The 19,969-nt window shown below is 42.2% G+C and overlaps 1 long non-coding RNA gene across 1 annotated transcript; it reads right to left on the bottom strand.

Moving 5' to 3' along the window:
- Positions 1-449: 449 nt before the first annotated feature.
- Positions 450-11,755, bottom strand: LOC145528420 (uncharacterized). Its single transcript, XR_014070394.1, has 3 exons — positions 11,396-11,755; positions 7,796-8,537; positions 450-3,839 (listed from the first exon to the last, which is right to left on the bottom strand). It is a non-coding gene; the product is annotated as an uncharacterized LOC145528420 (long non-coding RNA).
- Between the last annotated feature and the right edge of the window lie 8,214 nt (positions 11,756-19,969).

Genomic DNA, 19,969 nt, shown 5'->3' with positions numbered 1-19,969 from the left:
GTCTTTTTTTTTTTTTTTTTTAAGTAAATCTGCTTTTCTCTTCCTCAAGATGACAATTTTATTAAGTCAGGCTACGTCTCCCTCCATGTCCATCTGAGGACCAGATGTCCACTGAGAGGCTGTGTCTTCCTTTAGTACTGTTTTCAGGACCACCCGTGAGTGTCCCTGTGGGAACAGCAGTCTGTTTTGGGCTAGAACCAACATGCGGAGCTGATTGATTCATGCATGACCCAAGCATCGGTTTTTCCTTCCTCCCTCAGCTGGGAGTAGAGAACCTTCTTCAGGACGCCGTGGGTGTGAGCTCATGCCTTGATGCATCATCTCAGGACTTCCCTGGTGCTTCAGGACTCTGTGCTTCCACTGCAAGTGGCACAGGTTCGATTCCTGGTCAGGGAACTAAGATCCCACATGCCGTGTGGTGTGGCCAAAAATAACAGTAATAAATAAAATACAATAATTTTTTTTAATCTTAAAGAAAGAAATGCATCATCTCAGTACAGCACATGGATTATAGCCAATATCTCACAATAAATTTAAATGGAGTATAATCAATAAAAGAGCTTCTCTGGTGTCTCAGACAGTAAAGAATCTACCTGCGATGTAGGAAACCTGGGTTCAATCCCTAAGTTGGGAAGAAGGGAAGGGCTGGAGAAGGGAATGGCTACTCACTCCAGTATTCTTGCCTGGAGAATTCCATGGACAGAGGAACCTGGCGGGCTGTAGTCCACGGGATGGTGACGAGTATTGAATAACTATGTTGTACACCCGAAATAATACTATACTGTAAATCAACTATACTTCAATAGAAAGAAAGGAATAAAAGAAGACAGTAAGAAAGAAAGGAACAAAGGAAGAAAAAGGAAGGAAGGAAGACAGCATTTCAAATCTTGGCCAGACCTGCTGAAACAGAGTGTACGTGCTAAGCTGTGTTTGACTCTTTGAGACCCTGTGGACTGTAACCCGCCAGACTTCTTTGTCCATGGGATTCTCCAGGCAAGAATACTGGAGTGTGTAGCTATTTCCTCCTCCAGGGGATCTTCCCAACCCAGGGATCAAACCTGAGTCTCCTGCATTGCAGTTTGATTCTTTGCCACAGAGCCAGCTGGGAAGTTGAAACAGCATCCACCTTATAATAGGATCCCCCAGGTGAGTCCAGTACACCCTAAAGTTTGAGAAGCAGTTATATAAAACATGCTATTCTGCTTTTAGATAAAAGAAAGCAATCCATTTTTATTATGGAGGGCTGTTGATAATGGCAGGAATTGTGACTTCAAGTTGGTAGCCTTTATGTTTTCATTAAATTACTATTATATATCTGTAATGCTATTTTCTCAATTTTATTGTGACTGCATTTCTGAATGGTTATGAACTCTATCTATTTACACACTTAATTGAAAAGACTCAGGAAAAACAGTCCTAAATCTCTTTCCATTCCTTTCTCTCAAGCTTTAAATGGTACTGAGCCTTTGTTTGGGCTTCCCAGGTGGTGCTAGTGGTAAAGAATCTGCCTGCCAATGCGACAGACATAAGAGTGTCTGGTTCGATCCCTGGGTTGGGAAAACCCCTGGAGGAGGGCATGGAAACTCACTCCAGTGTTCTTTGTTTTTAATTGAAGGATAATTGCTTTACAGAATTTTGTTGTTTTCTGTCAAACCTTACTCCAGTATTCTTGCCTGGAGAATCCCATGAGAGGAGCCTGGCGGGCTACGGTCCATGGGGCCACAAAGAGTCAGACACGACTGAAGCAACTTAGCACACACACATGAGCCTTTGTTTAACAAAATGAAACTTTGTTTTTCTCACTCAATCAGCAGACTTCCTGAGGATTTACACTGTGAGTGATGTAGGAGAGTGGGATGGAGAATAAAAAACTACTGACATAGTTCCTGTTTTCAGGGGGCTTACAGTTTGTAGCAGAAAGCTAATACACCCGTCCAAGTAGCCACAGAACAAAGGAGAATGTGGGTCATGGAATGAGAATGCTTAGACAAAGTGTCCTGTGATTCAGAGATGGGAGTGGTCACTTCCTGCTCCTGGGCTTAGGGAGGCTGTCATTAAGAGGTGGCCTTTGTGCTGAAGGTTTTAGACAACCAGAGGTGGAGGGAAGCTGTTTTTATAGGAGAGGACATAGACACACTGGCTGATGGGGCTTTAACCATCAGGGTGATGCTGACATGTCTTAATTAGGAGACTTGGTTGTCAGGGGCAGAAATGCAACCCACTTCCTCATTAAGGCAGAAAAGGAGATTTTTGGCTTGTGGAATTCATAGATTTTTATTTTTATTCATTTATCTATTTCTGGCTGTGCTGGGTTGTCGTGGCGGTGTGCAGGCAGAGAGCAAGGTCTCCTCTTTGATGTGGAGTCCTGGCTTTCTCACTGTGGCGCCTTCTCTTGTTGGGGAGCATGGGCTCTAGGCGCAGGACAACCTTAAGGCGTGAGGGCCATTCAAAATCTGCTGTTTTACATACTTTAAAAAAAAAAGTCTTTATTAAATTTGTTACAATACTGCTTCTGTTTTATGTTTTTGTTTCTTTGGTCACAAGTTCTCTGCATCAGAAATCAAACGGGCACCGCCTGCATTGGAAGGTGAAGTCTTAACCACTTAACCACTTTCCACTGGACTGCCAGGAAAGTCCCTCAAAATCTGGTCTTAAATCAATTTTCTGGGGGAAGGCTGAGCCACACAGCTTGCGGGATCTTAGTTCCTCAACTAGGGATTGAAAGCAGGCACCCTACAGGGGAAGCTCAGAGTCTTAACCACTGGAACAACAGGGAAGTCCCCAGTTAAAACAAAATTTTTAAAGCTTCTTTCCATTTGTACCCACTTGGGTCTATACGTCAGATATTTATTCTTCTGTACTTCTGCCTATGCTACTTCTTCTATATGAACATATTGGCCGAATTCTACAATTTTGAACTTAAAACCAACCTCCTTTCCTAAATATTCCCTTCCTTCCCCAGCAGCGCTCATTCTTCTGGGTGCTATCTTACATACCCTTGGAGTTTGACACTTGTAACACCGCTCAGTGATGACCTTTTCACATTTGCATCCTCTGACCCCCACACAGAAACCCAGTTGCAATCACAATGAATGTTTCCCCTGTACCTAAAATAATGATTAAATGTCTTGATAAATTTGAAAGCTACAACACAAAGTAGGTAAGTAATCTCTTGATTACAAGGGATCCCCAAACTCCCATTCTGCCAACTATTGAAGATTAAGTTTGATATAATCAGATGCTGTGAGAGGACACTCTATCCTACCACCACCCATCCAGCTTTTCCAGAGCTCTGATGTGGTTCTCCCTTCGAATGACCCCTGAATCCTGCTCTCTGCCATCCATGCCTGCAGAGTCCAAATTCTAGCCCTTGAAACTTCCGGAAGTACAATCAGACTTCCCAGGTTGGCCCTCGTGATTTGTTCTTCAGACTCAATATCGAGCGTTCTTTCAAGGACTCTTCAGAAGGCAGGGTGTGAGGCTGTGAGCGTGCTTCAGCCTGTCTGGAGCAATCTGGATAGGTGGCTCCAAAATGGCACGTAGCACCCGGGTGTGGTCGGACTGGGAACAGGACATCGACAAGGAATGAACAAGAAGAATCGCCAGTGGCATTGAGGGCACAGTTGAGATTGCGTTAACGTGCTATAGTTAGTCACAGCAGTGTTCAGCAGCCCATGACAAAGAATGAGACAGGTGTTCGTGTTTATCCAGGGCTGGAGACTGGCAAGGACAGTCCTGGGACAGAAGAAGACTCCCTGGTGGTCCAGCGATTAGGTCTCTGGGGGCACAGGATTAGTCCCTGGTTGGGGAGCTAAGATCCCACAAGCCACACGGCATGGCTAAAAAAAAAAAAAAAAAAAAGTGAATTTGTTCAGGCTTTCCTCTCTACATTCTCAGGACAAATTGGTGTATTTTTAAAATCTATTTCTCCTCCTTATTTTGGCACAGCAAATGATAAGACACCTTCCACATTATTTTCCTTACAATATGTTGCTTAAAATTGGATGCACTCATGATCCCTTTAACAGAGACTGCACAAGAGGACATAATAAACTTTTTCTCCTCACACTTTCAGAACTGAAGTGGAGTTTCTAAGTCATCTATGACTAGGGTTCTTCTGTAAGTGTGTGAGAATTAGGCTCCCAGGTTGGGTGCCATGAAGAATAGGAATGGGCCTTCTAGATCTCTACTCTTGGTTGGAAGAATATGGGGGGTGGGGACTGGGGTGCATATGTAAAACCCTCCCTTACTAGATTGACTATTTCAAAGAAAAAGAATGGTGAAAATTAAAGCAAGAGTAATTTGTTCATCATAAACGAAAAATGTCTGACTATCAGAGTCTTTAAACAACATCACAGCAAAGCCAAACACTGACCTTCTTTGACAAAGCAAACTGCACCTGACTAGGAAATAATGCCCCTCAAGAGGGTGAGGTTGCTATGCATGTCACGGGGACAGTATGACCAGATCAGAGGGCTTTTGACTGAATTTAGAAGAAGAGGGAGATGGAGCTTCTGGTGGTCCCGTGGTTAGGAATCCATGCTTTCACCGCAGAAGGCTCAAGGAACTAAGATCCTGCAAGCTCTGCGGTGTGGCCAAAAAAATAAATCAATAATAATTTTAAAAAAGAAGAAGAGGGAGACAAAAACATGGAAAACCTGTGAAACTAGTTACTGTGGAAGACAGGTTCAACATATACAGAAAGAGCCACGTGATTTACATGCAACTATTATTGAAAAATTGTATGTGGTATTGGAGAAGACTCTTGAGAGTCCCTTGGACAGAAAGAAAATCAAGCTAGTCAATTCTAAAGGAAATCAGTTCTAAATATTCATTGGAAGGACTGTTGTTGAAGCTGAAGCTCCAATATTTTGGCCACGTGATGCGAAGAGCTGACTCATTGGAAGAGACCCTGATGCTGGGCAAGATTGTGGGCAGGAGGAGATGGGGGCAACAGAGGATGAGATGATTGGATGGCATCACTGACTCAATGGACATGAATCTGAGAAAACTCCAGGAGATGGTGAAGGACAGGGAAGCCTGGTGCGCTGCAGTTCATGGGGTTGCAAAGAGTTGGAAATAAGTTAGCAATGGAACAACAATCACTAAGTTGTGTCCAACTCTTGCAACCCCATGGACTGTTAGCTGCCAGGTTCCTCTGTCCATGGGATTTCCCAGGCAAAAACACTGGAGTGGGTTAATATTTCCTTCCCCAGGGGATCTTCCTAGCCCAGGGATTGAACCTGAATCTCCAACGTCTAAAGCATTAATAGGCAGATTCTTTACCACTAGCCACCTGGGAAGACTCGATATGGATCACAGTAGAGTATAATAAATGCAACCTTGCAAGAATAGACTGATAGGAATATGAAGATTCAAAAGCATATACACTTTTTAAATGACCATTTATATGGGAAATGGGACTAGTGCTACAGACTCACAGAGCATGACCACAGACTGAGGGCCAGGAACTGCACCGGGGCCTGAGGATACGATGATATTTGAGACAAACATGGTTCCTGCCCTCTCGGAGGTTTCAGGCTAGTGGGGCTGAAGGTAGAGAGGGTAGCATATTTAAGGAATTGAGAGAAGATTCTCATGAGGTAGGGCATGATTAGAGACAACATTAGAGAAGATAAAGAACTCAGAGGCCCTATGAAGGAGTTTAGACCTTACTCTCAAGCTGGAAGGCAAGGGGCTGCTACAGTCTCAGCCCCAGAGATGGCATCTTCCACCCAACTGTGAGCAGGCTCCCAGCTGCTAACCACGTCTTCCTGAGATTCCACACCTGAGATGGTGCTCTCACAGTGCACCCGGGAAACCGAGTAGCTGGGACCAGGGAGGTGATTAAGACGCACGGCCCCCCTGTGACAGTGGACTTGCCAAGCACTTGGTTACCTGAGCTGCTTAGACCTGGGAAGGGCAAAAAACACACACCCAACTCACAGAGACTGAACCAGAACTGTATCTGAGTATCTCCTGTGGAGGTACGGGTCAGCAGTGGCCTGCCACAGGGGCTCTGGGTGCAGCAGACCTGGGTACAGCATAAGCCCTCTTGGAGGAAGTCACCATTAAGCCCACCATAGAATCACCAGAACTTGCACAGGACTGAAGAAACAGACTCTTGGAGGGCATAAACAAAACTTTGTGCGCACCAGGACCCAGGAGAAAGGAGCAGTGACCCCACAAGAAACTGACCCAGACATGCCCATGAGTGTCCAGGAGTCTCCAGCAGAGGCGTGGGTCGGCAGTAGCCTGCTTCAGAGTCGGAGGCACTGAGTGTTGCCGTTGTGCCTGGGACCTTTTGAAGGAGGTTGCCATTATCTTTATTACCTCCACCATAGTTTGGCTTCAAGTCAAGCAACAGGGAAGGAACTCAGCCCCACCAATCAACAGAAAATTGGATTAAAGATTTACTGAGCATGGTCCCACCCATCAGAACAAGACCCAATCTCCCCCTCAGTCAGTCTCTCCCATCAGGAAGCTTCCATAAACCTCTTATCCTTATCTAGAGGAGGGCAGACAGAATGAAAATCACAATCACAGAAAACTATCCAAACTGATCACATGGACGACAGCATTGTCTAGCTCAATGAAACTATGAGCCATGCCATGTAGGGCCACCCAAGACAGACAGGTCATGGTGGAGGGTTCTGACAAAACGTGGTCCAGTGGAGAAGGGAATGGCAAACCGTTTCAGTATTCTTGCCTTGAGAACCCCATGAACAGTGTGAAAAGGCAAAAAGGTGTGACACTGAAAGATGATCTCCTCAGGTCAGTAGGTGCCCAATATGCTACTGGAGAAGAGTGGAGAAATAACTTTCAAAAGAATGAAGAGAGAGAGCCAAAGCAAAAACAACACCCAGTTGTGGATGTGACGGGTGATGGAAAGAAAGTCCTATGCTGTAAAGAGCAATATTGCATAGGAACCTGGAATGTTAGGTCCATGAATCAAGGCAAATTGGAAGTGGTCAAACAGGAGATGGCAAGAGTGAACATCGACATTTTAGGAATCAGCGAACTAAAATGGACAGGAATGGGTGAATTTAACTCAGATGACCATTATATCTACTACTGTGGGCAAGAACACCTTAGAAGAAATGGAGTAGCCATCATAGTCAATAAAAGAGTCCAAAATGCAGTACTTGGATGCAATGTCAAAAATGACAGAATGATCTCTGTTGCCTTCCAAGGCAAACCATTCAGTATCACAGTAATCCAAGTCTATACCCCAACCACTAATGCTGAAGCTGAACTGTTTTACTAAGACCTACAAGACCTCCTAGAACTAACACCCAAAAATGATGTCCTTTTCATTATAGGGGACTGGAATACAAAAGTAGGAAGTCAAGAGATATCTGGGGTAAGAGGCAAATTTGGCTCTGGAGTACAAAATGAAGCAGGTCAAAGGCTAACAAAGTTTTGCCAAGAGAATGCACTGGTCATATCAATCACCCTCTTCCAACAACACAAGAGAAGACTCTACACATGGACATCACCAGATGATCAATACTGAAATCAGATTGATTATATTCTTTGCAGCCAAAGATGGAGAAGCTTTAAAACAGTCAGCTGAAACAAGACTGGAAGATGACTGTGGCTCAGATCATGAACTCCTTATTGCTAAATTCAGACTTAAATTGAAGAAAGTAGGGAAAACCACTAGGCCATTCAGTTCAGTTCAGTTCAGTTCAGTTCAGTCGCTCAGTTGCGTCCGACTCTTTGCAACCCCATGAATTTCAGCATGCCAGGCCTCCCTGTCCATCACCAACTCCTGGAGTTTACCCAAACTCACATCCATTGAGTCAATGATGCCATCCAGCCATCTCATCCTCCGACGTCCCCTTCTCCTCCTGCCCCCAATCCTTCCCAGCATCAGGGTCTTTTCAAATGAGTCAGCTCTTTGCATCAGGTGGCCAAAGTATTGGAGTTTCAGCTTCAACATCAGTCCTTCCAATGAACACCCTGGACTGATCTCCTTTAGGATGGACTGGTTGGATCTCCTTGCAGTCCAAGGGACTCTCAAGAGTCTTCTCCAACACCACAGTTCAAAAGCATCAATTCTGCAGTGCTCAGCTTTCTTTATAGTCCAACTCTCACATCCATACATGACCACTGGAAAAACCATAGCCTTGACTAGGCAGACCTTTGTTGGCAAAGTAATGTCTCTGCTTTTAAATATGCTATCTAGGTTGGTCATAACCTTCCTTCCAAGGAGTAAGCGTCTTTTAATTTCATGGCTGCAATCACCATCAGCAGTGATTTTGGAGCCCAAAAAAATAAAGTCTGACACTGTTTCCACTGTTTGCCCATCTATTTGCCATGAAGTGATGGGACCAGATGCCATGATCTTAGTTTTCTGAACACTGAGCTTTCAGCCAACTTTTTCACTCTCCTCTTTCACTTTCATCAAGAGGCTCTTTAGTTCTTCTTCACTTTCTGCCATAAGGGTGGTGTCATCTGCATCTCTGAGGTTATTGATATTTCTCCTGGCAATCTTGATTCCAGCTTGTGTTTCTTCCAGCCTAGACAGCATCCTAAAAGGCAGAGACATTACTTTAACAAAAAAGGTCTGTGTAGTCAAAGCTATGGTTTTTCCAGTAGTCATGTATGGATGTGAGAGTTGGACTATAAAGAAAGCTGAGTGCTGAAGAATTGATCCTTTTAAACTGTGGTGTTGGAGAAGACTCTTGAGAGTACCTTAGACAGCAAGGAGATCCACCCAGTCAATCCTAAAGGAAATCAGTCCTGAATATTCATTGGAAGGACTGATGTTGAAGCTGAAATTCCAATACTTTGGCCACTTGATATGAAGAACCGACTCATCGGAAAAGACCCTGATGCTGCGAAAGATTGAAGGCGGGAGGAGAAGGGGACAACAGAGGATGAGATGGTTGGATGGCATCACTGATGCAATGGACATGAGTTTGAGTAGGCTTCAGGAGTTGGTGATGGACAGAGAAACCTGGCATGCTGTAGTCCTTGGGGTTGCAAAGAGTCGGACATGACTGAGCTACTAAACTGAACTGAACTCAGGTCAAGGGGATATCACCAAAGGATTCAAAGCAGGGATATGACATGATCAAATTTTATGTGGGACAAGCAATGAGGCAGAGGCTAGAAGCTGAGATGGTAATCTAGGCAAGAAAGGATTATAGCCTGGGTTAAGGTGGGGATACACTCAAGGCTAGTGAGAAATTAGAACTGGCAATACCCAGGTCAATTACAAATAGAAAGTGAAAAAGAAGAAGGAATCGAAGAAAATATCAAAGTTTCTGGCTCTGGCTTCTTGGCAGTGCCATTCACAGTGTTGAGAATAAAAGAGGAGTGCTGGCTCAGTGGAATGGGGGCAGGGGAGAAAGCTGAGCTCAGTTGTGGACACGTTGACTGGAAAGGCTCTATGAATCAATCAGATGGAGATGTTTGGAAGGCAAGGGGAAGAGCAGTGAGCAGTGGTGAGGTGAGCAGTGGACTAGTGTTCAAGATTATCCAGAGAGAAAGAAGCTCTCAAAATGAAAGTATGCATTTGCCTATGTCTGTGAAAGAGAATTGGAAGCAGACTGCACAGTAGATACCTTTTTTTTTTTTAATTCTATTTTGGCCGTGTTGAGTCTTAGTTGCAGCATGGGGGAACTTTAGTTGGAATACACCTCTCTAACTTTGGCACACAGGCTTCAGAGCACTCAAGTTCGGTTCCCCACCCCCTACCATGTGGGATCTTAGTTTCCTCACTAGGAATTAAACCTGGGACCCTTACGTTGGAGGGCAGATTCTTAACCACTGGACTACCAGGGAAATCTCAAGTAGGTACCTATTTTAATATTAATTCTATTTATACTCATTCCACAACATTTTTTTTTTAATATTTTATTATTTATTTGAACACATCAGGTCTTAGTTACAGCAAGGGGGATCTTTCCTTGTGGCACATGGACCCGCTAGTTGTGGTGCGTGAGTTCTGGAGCATGTGGGCTCAGTAGTTGTACCACACAGGCTCGCTAGTTGTGGCACATGGGCTTAGTTGCTCCACAGCATGTGGGATCTTAGTTCCCTGACCAGGGATCAAACCCACGTCCCCTGAATCGCAAGGCAGATTCTTAACCACTGGACTGCTAGGGAAGCCCCCTCATTCCACAACATTTTTTGCTTTAATTTTTAAAATTTGTATTAATTATTTATTTTTGCACCATGCCAGCATGTGAGAACCCTCCCAGGGATCAAACCTGTGCCCTTGCAGTAGAAGCACAGATTGTTAACCACTGGATCACCAGGGAAGTCCCAACCTTTTTGTTTTTTTTAATAAATAAATCTATATGGATTCACTGCTCTGGAGGTTTTAGTCTGCCAAATTAAGAACATAATTGCCTTCTTGGGGGACATGGCAAACATCAAGAGTTAAATGGATAATGGGGATGTCTATTAGTATTTCAACAAAAGTTGATATCATTATTATAAACATTGGTGTCCCAGTTATTGATGGAGAAATGATGGACCTTTAAAGTGTATATCCCTGGCTCTTCATTTTTCTTTCTCTTCTATTCAGGTTGGGGAAAATCTTTTCCTAGCATTTTCACTCACATAGATTTTCAGAGACCTAAAGAACTGTAGAGGATCTAGCCTCTCTCTCTCTCTTTTTTTTTTTTTGGTTGCAGCGTCCTAACCACTGGACCATCAGGGAATTCCCTCCAGTCTCTCTTAGAACTGCCAATTGGTGATAAGTTCACATGCTGTAAAGACAAGACACAGTGCTCAGGTCAAGAAATTCTCTTGACGTATCAAGACTCTTAAGAATGCATCTCATGGTCTCCTGGGTTTAAGCTGTATCTCAGAAATTAGTGGCATGCAAATTATTTGACTTGCCTGTTTGCATAAGATGTCTTTGCCATGCTTCAGGGCATACCAGACACAATCATACCATAATTACAGGGGAGCTCTGGGGACTGGCTTCAATTAACCAAGCTGCCTCTCAGTTATCATTATATTATCCATATTTATAGCATTTGACATTTCCACAGTGCTCTTTAATCATATTGCATGTGGGTTGCCTTAATCTAAATCTTTCAGCATACTTGGGATACTGGCTGTTCCTGTTCTCTGGATCTTCCAGATGGAGAAACTAGGCAAGGATCAGTATCCAGTGATAGAACCAGAGAGCTACAGTCTCACGTCTTCTGGGCAGGCCAGTGGTGGTTATGCATTTATTCTAAAATTCAAAGGCCTGCTGGATAAGGTTGGGTAGGTCAGTGGGATGATAAGACACTGAACTAAAGGCAAAGACATTGTCTTTATTTATGTTTAAAATATTGATTTCTATATATTTATATATAGATAAATGTAATATTTATAATTATAAGATTTATATATAGATATATATAATATATGTCTATATATTTACTTGATTGTGGTGGGTCTTTGTTGCTGCAGACTGGCTTTCTCTAGTTGGGGCAAGCAGGGGCTATGCTCAAGTTTCAGTGCACAGACTTCTCATTGCTGTGGCTTTTCTTGTAGCAGAAGAGCATGGGCTCTAGGTGTGTAGGCTTCAGTAGCTGTAGTACATGGGCTCAATATGTGGTTCAGAGGCTCTAGAACACAGGATCAGTAGTTGTGGCACACAGGCTTCCTTGCTCCGTGGCATGTAGGATTTTCCCAGACAAGGGATCGAACTGGTGTCCCTTGCATTCCAAGGCAGATTCTTAACCACTGGACCACCAGGGAAGTCCAAAGACACTGTTTTTAGTCCAAAGGTCTGAGGACTGGACTTGCCTAGAGCAATGCAATCTCTGAAGCTGAGTGTCCTAGCAACCACTGTTCTATCAAGACAAGAGTTGTCATAGGGTTTCTGCTACTGCCAAGCTGAGTTAACTCCAACTTCTTTGGGTCTAACGGTTCTCTAGTCTCTCTTGGTTGGACAGCGGAGCTTGGGCAGGGCAGAGAGGGTTGTCTGAATAGGAGATACAAAATATAGGACCCCACCCTCTTCTGCCTGCTGATTCCTCCCACAGCTTGAGCCTGGACTCTAACTGCAGAGATTCTGACAAAGTCTTATTATATCTGTTTATGAATGGATAATTTTACCACTCTGATCTGCAGCAGCCCCATAGAAAACATTGATGCTACTCACAGCACACAGTTCTCACATGGAGTTTGATATGCATACTCTTGCATGTAGATCTATGATTGTCTTTGGCCAGTTTCCTCCAGATCCATCTAGAAATTAGTTCCCTCTGTCATTCTACATCAGATTCACAAAGAAGACAACCATTCCTCTCAACTCTCCAACATTTCTCTTTCACTCGAAATCACAAATCTCACATCTAAGTTTATAGATATAGAAATCATTTGATTACAGGGATGAATTTGTTAGAAAGATTCCTTTGCACTGAATATGAAACCAAAGGAATGTTAAATTTTGTGATTTTTTTCCCCCGGATTTAATTAACATTATGCTTAGGTTTTGCTTTCTCTCACTAGATGAGTAATTTTAAAGAAGAATAACCTGTCTGAGATTCCTTCCTAAAGCTCAGTGTTTGATCAGGCACTGCAGGCTCATTTTGTAAATGCCATTACTCAGTCAAGTGCCTTTTTTTCAGTGAATGGCTTCCCCAGAACCTTAACCAGGTCCTCACTCGACCTATAGTCACACATTGTCACACACTCCAAGGCCATATTCCAAACCTCAGCATTCTTTCTTTATTCTTAATTGGAGGATAATTGCTTTACAATGTTGTGTTGGTTTCTGCTATACAACAACATAAAATCAGCTATAAGTATACATATATCCCCTCTCTCTTGAGTCTCCATCTGACACCCAGCTTTCCTTGTTAACCCATTGAATCCTTTGGAGGGAGATAACCACCAGCAAAACTTACTGACCAGCTGAAGAACTCCTTCAACCCACCTACTCATGACCTCATACTCTTCACGTAAATACATTTCCTCTCTCATTTACAACTGATCTTGTAGGTGAAATATCCCTGGTCAAGCCTGGTCCTCTGTGTTCTTGATTCTCTTCTGCACTCAACCTCCTTTTCCAGTAGTCATGTACGGATGCGAGAGTTGGACCGTTAAGAAGGCTGAGCACCGAAGAATTGATGCTTTTGAACTGTGGTGTTGGAGAAGACTCTTGACAGTCCCTTGGACTGCCAGGAAATCAAACCAGGAAATCCTAAAGGAAATCAGTGCTGAATATTCATTGGAAAGACTGTTGTTGAATCTGAAGCTCCAATACTTCGGCCACCTGATGTGAAGAGCTGACTCATTGGAAAAGACCCTGCTGCTGGGAAAGATTGAAGGCAGAAGAAGAGGACAACAGAGGATGAGATGGTTGGATGACATCATCGATTTGATGGACATGAGTTTGAGCGAGCTCCGAGAAATACTGGAGGACAGGGAAGCCTAGGGTGCTGCAGTTTATGGGGTCACAAAGAGTTGGGACACAACTGAGCAACTGAACAACAAAGACCGCATCACAGACCAACTTCTCCTTCTGTCCAATTTGATGTCCTTCACAGCTCTTGATTCCAAGCACTCTCCCTGACAAACTTCCCACATGTGAACCTCAACTCACTATCAGCTTCCCAGGCAACACAACCTGTGACACATCCTTATTTACTGGCTAGCATGGAGGTAGGGCTTTATAAATGTGAATTCTCTCCCTCCAGATACTGATTGACTTCCTGGGTTGCAACTTCAACTGTCTGTCCCTATACATTCAGGATATTTTCTCTTGCACAAAAGTCACCTTCTGGGGGACCTCCCTGGAAGCCTGGTGACTAAAACTCTGTGTTTTCACTGCTGAGGGCCTGGGTTCAATTCTTGTTTGGGAAACTAAGATCCCACAAGCAGTGTGGTAAGACCCAAAAAAAAAAAAAAACCCACCTCCTTCCTGAAGTCTTTCTGATGGCCTGCTTCATGGGGGTGGAGTTTGATTGCTTCCCTGTTGCTCCACAGCATTTTCTATTTGCCTCTATTAGCACTTGTCTGACTGTGCTGGCACAGAACAGGAACTGAATGGATGCTGAGTGACTAAGCGAGTTCTGCCTGTCCAGCAAGACATTCTCCTGTTGTCAGAAACCAAGGCCACCCACTTGGAGCCCATCTCAGATTAGAGAATGCGTATCATTTATGGTTTCCAGGTCCTGCCTCCACTTTGTTTTATTATGTCTCTCTAAATCCATTTATCTAAAGAATACAAAGTTCCAGTTTTGTTAGAAGCCATGGTGTGGAAGGAGTACAGATAGCTGGTAAGATGGTTCTTTGGGACCCTAGTCCACCACCCTCTTGGTCTGTTGGCTTTCCAAATAAAGTTGCAAGTCCTTGCCCCTACAACTCATCTCTTGATTTATTAGCCTTTCAGGTGGCAAGCTGCATGAGCTTGGGCTTGGTAACAAAAACAGTTTTTAAAGTGATTAGATCTTGACATCCCAGCTCTTTACTGATCTACATGGCACAGAGTAGAGGCTCAATAATATTTTGCTAAACATTTGCTCTAACCAGGGAAGTGAAAGTGAAAGTGTTAGTCATTCAGTAAGTAGTGTCTGACTCTTTGCAGCTCCATGGACTGTAGCCTGCCAGGCTCCTCTGTCCATGGAATTCTCCAGGCAAGGTTACTGGAGTGGGTAGCCATTCCCTTCTCTAGGGGATCTTGCCAACCCAGGGATTGAACCTGGGTCTTCTGCATTGCAGGAAGATTCTTTACTGTCTAACCAGGAAAGGGGGTTAGCAAAGTGGGCACAGCAGAGAGACAATACATATGATGAGGGTTGCATATTAAGGTTTCAATGAGAATATTATTGACATGACTCACTGTCTATAAGACCAAGGTCAGGGGAATTCTCAGTGGTTAGGACTCTGCACTTCCACTGCCAGGGGCCTAGGTTCAATCCCAGGCTGGGGAGCTAAGATCCCTCATGCTGTTTAGTGCAGCCAAAAGAAAGAAAAAAGAAAGAAAGGACCAAGGTCAGGACAAGCATTCTAGGCTGTCCAATCAAAGAAGGAGTGGGTAACAAGAGAATTTGCAAGAGGTTCAATGAGAGGAAAGAAGAGAGGTGACGGAATAGGAAATTGTAATCAAAAAAAGAAATTGCAACTTTCAGGGAAAGACACAGTGCCATATGATAACAAGGTCCAGGTAGTGACAACGTTTGTGTACAGTTCAGTGGAGAAGAAATGAAAACATCAGGAGACATGAGGCAACAGAGAATTGTAGAGTCAGGCTCTTCAGCTGGTGGGGCTTCAATGAGAGAAATGACTGCCTCATTTTTAGGGAAAGGAAGGTAGAGAAGGGAGGAGAAGGAGAAGGTAAGCACACTGCAAAACACAAAAGACAAAACAAAACACTCAGAGCAGAAAAGCACATTCCTGGGCTAGGCAGGTATCAACATTGTGAAAGCCCAGACAGCCAGATACTATAGACTCCAAGAGAGAAGAAGGATGGTCCTTGAGGGTGAGGTGTGGGCTATTTTGTTCATCTTTGCATTTCCTGCAGAAACCACCACATTTCTGGCACATAGTAAGTCTTGGTAGAGCTTTGCTCAACTCAATTATAGTAAAATTACTTCGTCCTCATGTGAATGAGAAATTATCTTTGGGAAGTTAATTTTTGAAGAATCTCCAAGTATCCAGAAGAACATCTTCATTATTCTAAAATGCTTTCTTTCCTCTTTTTTTTTTGTTTGGTTTATGATAACTTATTCATTTTAAATTATAAAATAATACACACCTATAACTTAAAGAATATACACAAAAACAACCAACCAAACCCAAACCCCCAAAATCTCATTCATCGGTGATTTTTTTTTTCTGGGTTTGAACTTTTAAAGTATATTTATTGATACATGTTGTACATATTTTGTGTTGTTTTCACTGGACATATTCTGGATATTTTCCTATGATAACAAATATGGCTCTTTCATCTCAGTTTTAATGGCACATATTTGTCTATTGTCTGGATGTGCTATCATTTTCTTTCTTAGACTCTGATGTTTTCAATTTTTTGTTTTGCTTTGTTTGCCATTACAAACTATACTGTTACAAACATCCTAGTATTTAAAATCTATGTGCAAAGTGGATTATTTCCTTAGGCTAAATTTCAACTTGAATTACTTGATTACAAGTTTGACATATTTTAAGTCTTCTGACATGTACTGTGAAGTTTCTTTCCAGAAGGTTGTCCCAATTAATATTTCCACCAGAAACTTGTATCTGAGAGTGCTTACTTTTCTAAATCATGTCCAGCAGAGCCCTAGTGGTTTCTATTCCATTTTTTTCAAAAAATTTGGGTCAGTACAAGAAAGTTAAAAATAAATTTTTAAAATTTGCTTTTAAAACTGAGTCTAAACTTTTTCTCACATACTTATTGGTTATTTGTACTCCTTTTTATAAAATGCTTGGTCATATATTTTATCCATTTTCCCCATTGGGGTGTTTTGTCTTTCTTTTTAAATGAATTGATGGCAAATAGTTTGGCCTAGATTGTTTCTCAAAATCCTAAAAATTGAAAAAAAAAAGTACATTTTTTATTATGGAAAAGTTCTGATATATACAAAAGTAGAGAGAATTGCATATGAAACCCCCATGTACTCACCAACTCAAGCCCCAGGTTCTACAATTATCAAGTCCTTATTAATCAATCTTGTTTCCTTTTTTTCTTCCCTTTTTTTTTTTGGCAGTAAGTCCTCAACATCATCTCATTTAATCTATAAATTAATTTTAGTATATAGAAGACTGAAAATTATGTGGTCAAATCACTAACTTTTTCCTATGTAGTTTCTGCCTTTGGTATTTTACCCGAAGATATATAAATCTTCATCTATACTTTCCAGCTGTCTTTTGGTTTCTTTTTTTAAAAATCTTTGATTTTTTTTAGCTATCAGAATTGAACTTTATCTTTTTTCAAATATTTAGCTAATTGCTGAAATAAGTTAGTATAATCCCACCAATCTGAAACATCAAATTTATTACACGTGAAATATTTACAGACAGCTAGATCTGTCTGGTCTTATGCTGGTATTACTGTCATTTTGAGTATGTCCTTAACATTCATTATTGTAAATTCCCTGGAATAACACTACAGATCAATCATTCATGGACAGTTTTCATGTGCAACTATCTGAAATTCAAAAAAGAAACCACCTTAAAATTGAAGCCATATTGTTCATTATCACCATAAAACTAGATTTGCAAGTTCAGCATATAAAAGGCTGTTCCTTCTCACTTCCCATTTAAAAAAAAATCACTTTATAACCTATTACATGTTTGTACATGAAACAAGCATTTAGAGATTATTAGGAATTGAATTCCAATAACCAGTTAAGTCTGTTTAGAGTTCCTATTATGTGCTAGGACATAAGGTTTTATGCTGATTGTGCAGGGGAAACAAGTTCCTGTCTTCAAGCAGCTCATCAAGTCCAAATTCTGAGATAGATTTTGGGGACTCTGGACCTCCCATTAAGAATCTGTAAATAAGAGAAGACTAGTAAGAAATGCAGGTCTGAGGACATAATCATCCATGCGAAGAATGGAACTGTGAAAGCACCTATCTGTGGGTGGTTGGTGTTTGATTTCTCTCAATCTTTATTTCTCTGGTGCTTTCTCAGCATTTCATGGATCTCTGAGCTCTCCCCAGCTGGGGCTCCAGTGACCTCATTTACAACACTCTTGGTAAGAGCCCTCAGGCTGAGAGGTTCTGGGAAAAAGATACTTTACCTCCAAAAGCTTTCAGTTGAATGGCAGGTGTTACCCTGATGAGCGCTGGCTCACATTTCCCAGATGCTTCAAATGTCATCTATACTATATTCAAAATTATTGGCTTGATTTTCTTCACTTTTCCAAAGGATTTGTTTAATAGATATCGCCTCAAAAATCTACCCCATCTTTAGTAATACTTTCATAATTTTTTTAAATGGAGGAAAAAGCAGCCATAGCTATTCCACTGTTACCAACAAAATATTCTTTGACTTTATTGAGAAAGCAGTTAAGAACAATGTTTGGATCTTTTCGTTTCTGATTCCTGAATCAGATTCCTAATGATTGCATTAGGCTACAGGTAACAAAATACTCAACTATTAATACAGTTATATAAAGTGACTTACTGATCTCATATAATAAGAAGCCTAGGGACTTCCCTGGTGGTCCAGTGGTTAAGACTTCAGCCTTCCAATGCAGGAGGCACAGGTTTAGCCCCTGGTTGGGGAACTAAGATCCCACAAGCCTTGTGGCCAAAAACGCAAAATACAGAAGAGAAGCAATATTGAAACAAATTCAATAAAGATTTAAAAACAAAGTTAAAAGCCCAGGTGAAAGGCAAAGCTGGGCAGTTGTTCAGCAATGTCATGAAGGGCCCAGACTTTACTCTTTCTTCTCCACCATCTTCAACTATGAAATTCACTCTCATTTTGCAAGGTGGCTCTCATAGCTCTAGTAATAATAATGCCTGCAACCCAAGTGGGAATTAAGGGACAGGAAAGAGAAACATGCCAGATGAGTTCCATTCTGTTAAGTTTCTCTAGAAGCTCTGAAAAACTCTTCACTTAGACACTATTGGCCAGAACTGTGTCCTGTGGCCATCTTCACAGCAGGGGAGGCCAGGTGACTATGTGTCTTAACTGGGAGCATTGTTGCCCAGAACAAACCCGATCTCTGTTATCAATAGTAAGAAAGATGAGGAGAATGCCACAACTCCTTAGCCAGCGGACATGTGTAGTCTGTTCCTTGGGAGATGCTGGCATGGACTTGGGCTTCTTTGTGTCTTTCTCAAAGCCTGTACTCTGACCATACTGTCTGAAAGAGAAGGAATAACCTTGGTCTCTTGATGCATTCACTAAATCACTCACTCATTCTTTAATTGATCGATTTAATGCAATGAAATTAAAAGATGCTTACTCCTTGGAAGGAAAGTTATGAGCAACCTAGACAGCATATTAAAAAGCAGAGACATTACTTTGCCAACAAAGGTCCATCTAGTCAAGGCTATGGTTTTTCCAGTGGTTGTGTATGGATGTGAGAGTTGGATTACAAAGAAAGCTGAGCAACAAAGAATTGATGCTTTTGAACTGTGGTGTTGGAGAAGACTCTTGAGAGTCCCTTGGACTGCAAGGAGATCCAACCAGTCCATCCTAAAGGAAATCAGTCCTGGGTGATCATTGGAAGGACCGATGTTGAAGCTGAAACTCCAATACTTTGGCCACCTGATGCAAAGAGCTGACTCATTGGAAAAGACCCTGATGCTGGGAAAGATTGAGGTCAGGAGGAGAAGGGAACGATGGAGGATGAGATGGTTGGATGGCATCACCGACTCGATGGACATGAGTTTGGGTGGACTCAGGGAGTTGGTGATGGACAGGGAGACCTGGCGTGCTGCGGTTCATGGGGTCGCAAAGAGTCGGACACGACTGAGCGACTGAACTGAACTGAAATTAATATTTGCTGAGCATCTTCTTTAAATGAGGCATGGAGGAAACAGTGACCAAAACAGACATCATCCTAGCCTTCACAGAGCATTCAGTCCTAAATTTAAAGAAAGAAAAAATAAAACAGGGCACTCTATTTTTTTTTTTCCCTCGAATTTGGTCATGTTGCTCAGCTTGTGAGATCTTAGTTCCCTGACCAAGGATTGAACCTGGGTCCTGCAATGAAAGTGCCAAGTCCTAACTACTGGATCACCAGGAAATTCCCAGGGGTCAATGTATCTTCGATCTCTCTTTACCTTCCACTGAAACACATATCCAGTTTTGAAGCATAAATATCCTCTGATGGTCAGTGAAAAATGCTGACACAAGTGGGGTGATCTTGAGCAACTCAGAATCAGGCAGACTGATCTGGAAGAAAAATTCAATGTGCAAAAAGCCAATATTAAATAATAGAAACCAGTGCATTTAGCTACTTGGAATACTGTTCAGTTTACTGACCCAGAATGGCTTAGCAGGATGCAGAGTTATTCTGTGTAGCAAATCGTTCAGTGAGCTTGTTG

Source organism: Giraffa tippelskirchi, chromosome 12, assembly GCF_054371585.1.
Source record: "Giraffa tippelskirchi isolate mGirTip1 chromosome 12, T2T-mGirTip1v1.2.pri, whole genome shotgun sequence".
Classification (NCBI taxonomy): Eukaryota; Metazoa; Chordata; class Mammalia; order Artiodactyla; family Giraffidae; genus Giraffa; species Giraffa tippelskirchi.
This window is presented reverse-complemented; position numbering and strand designations above follow the sequence as displayed.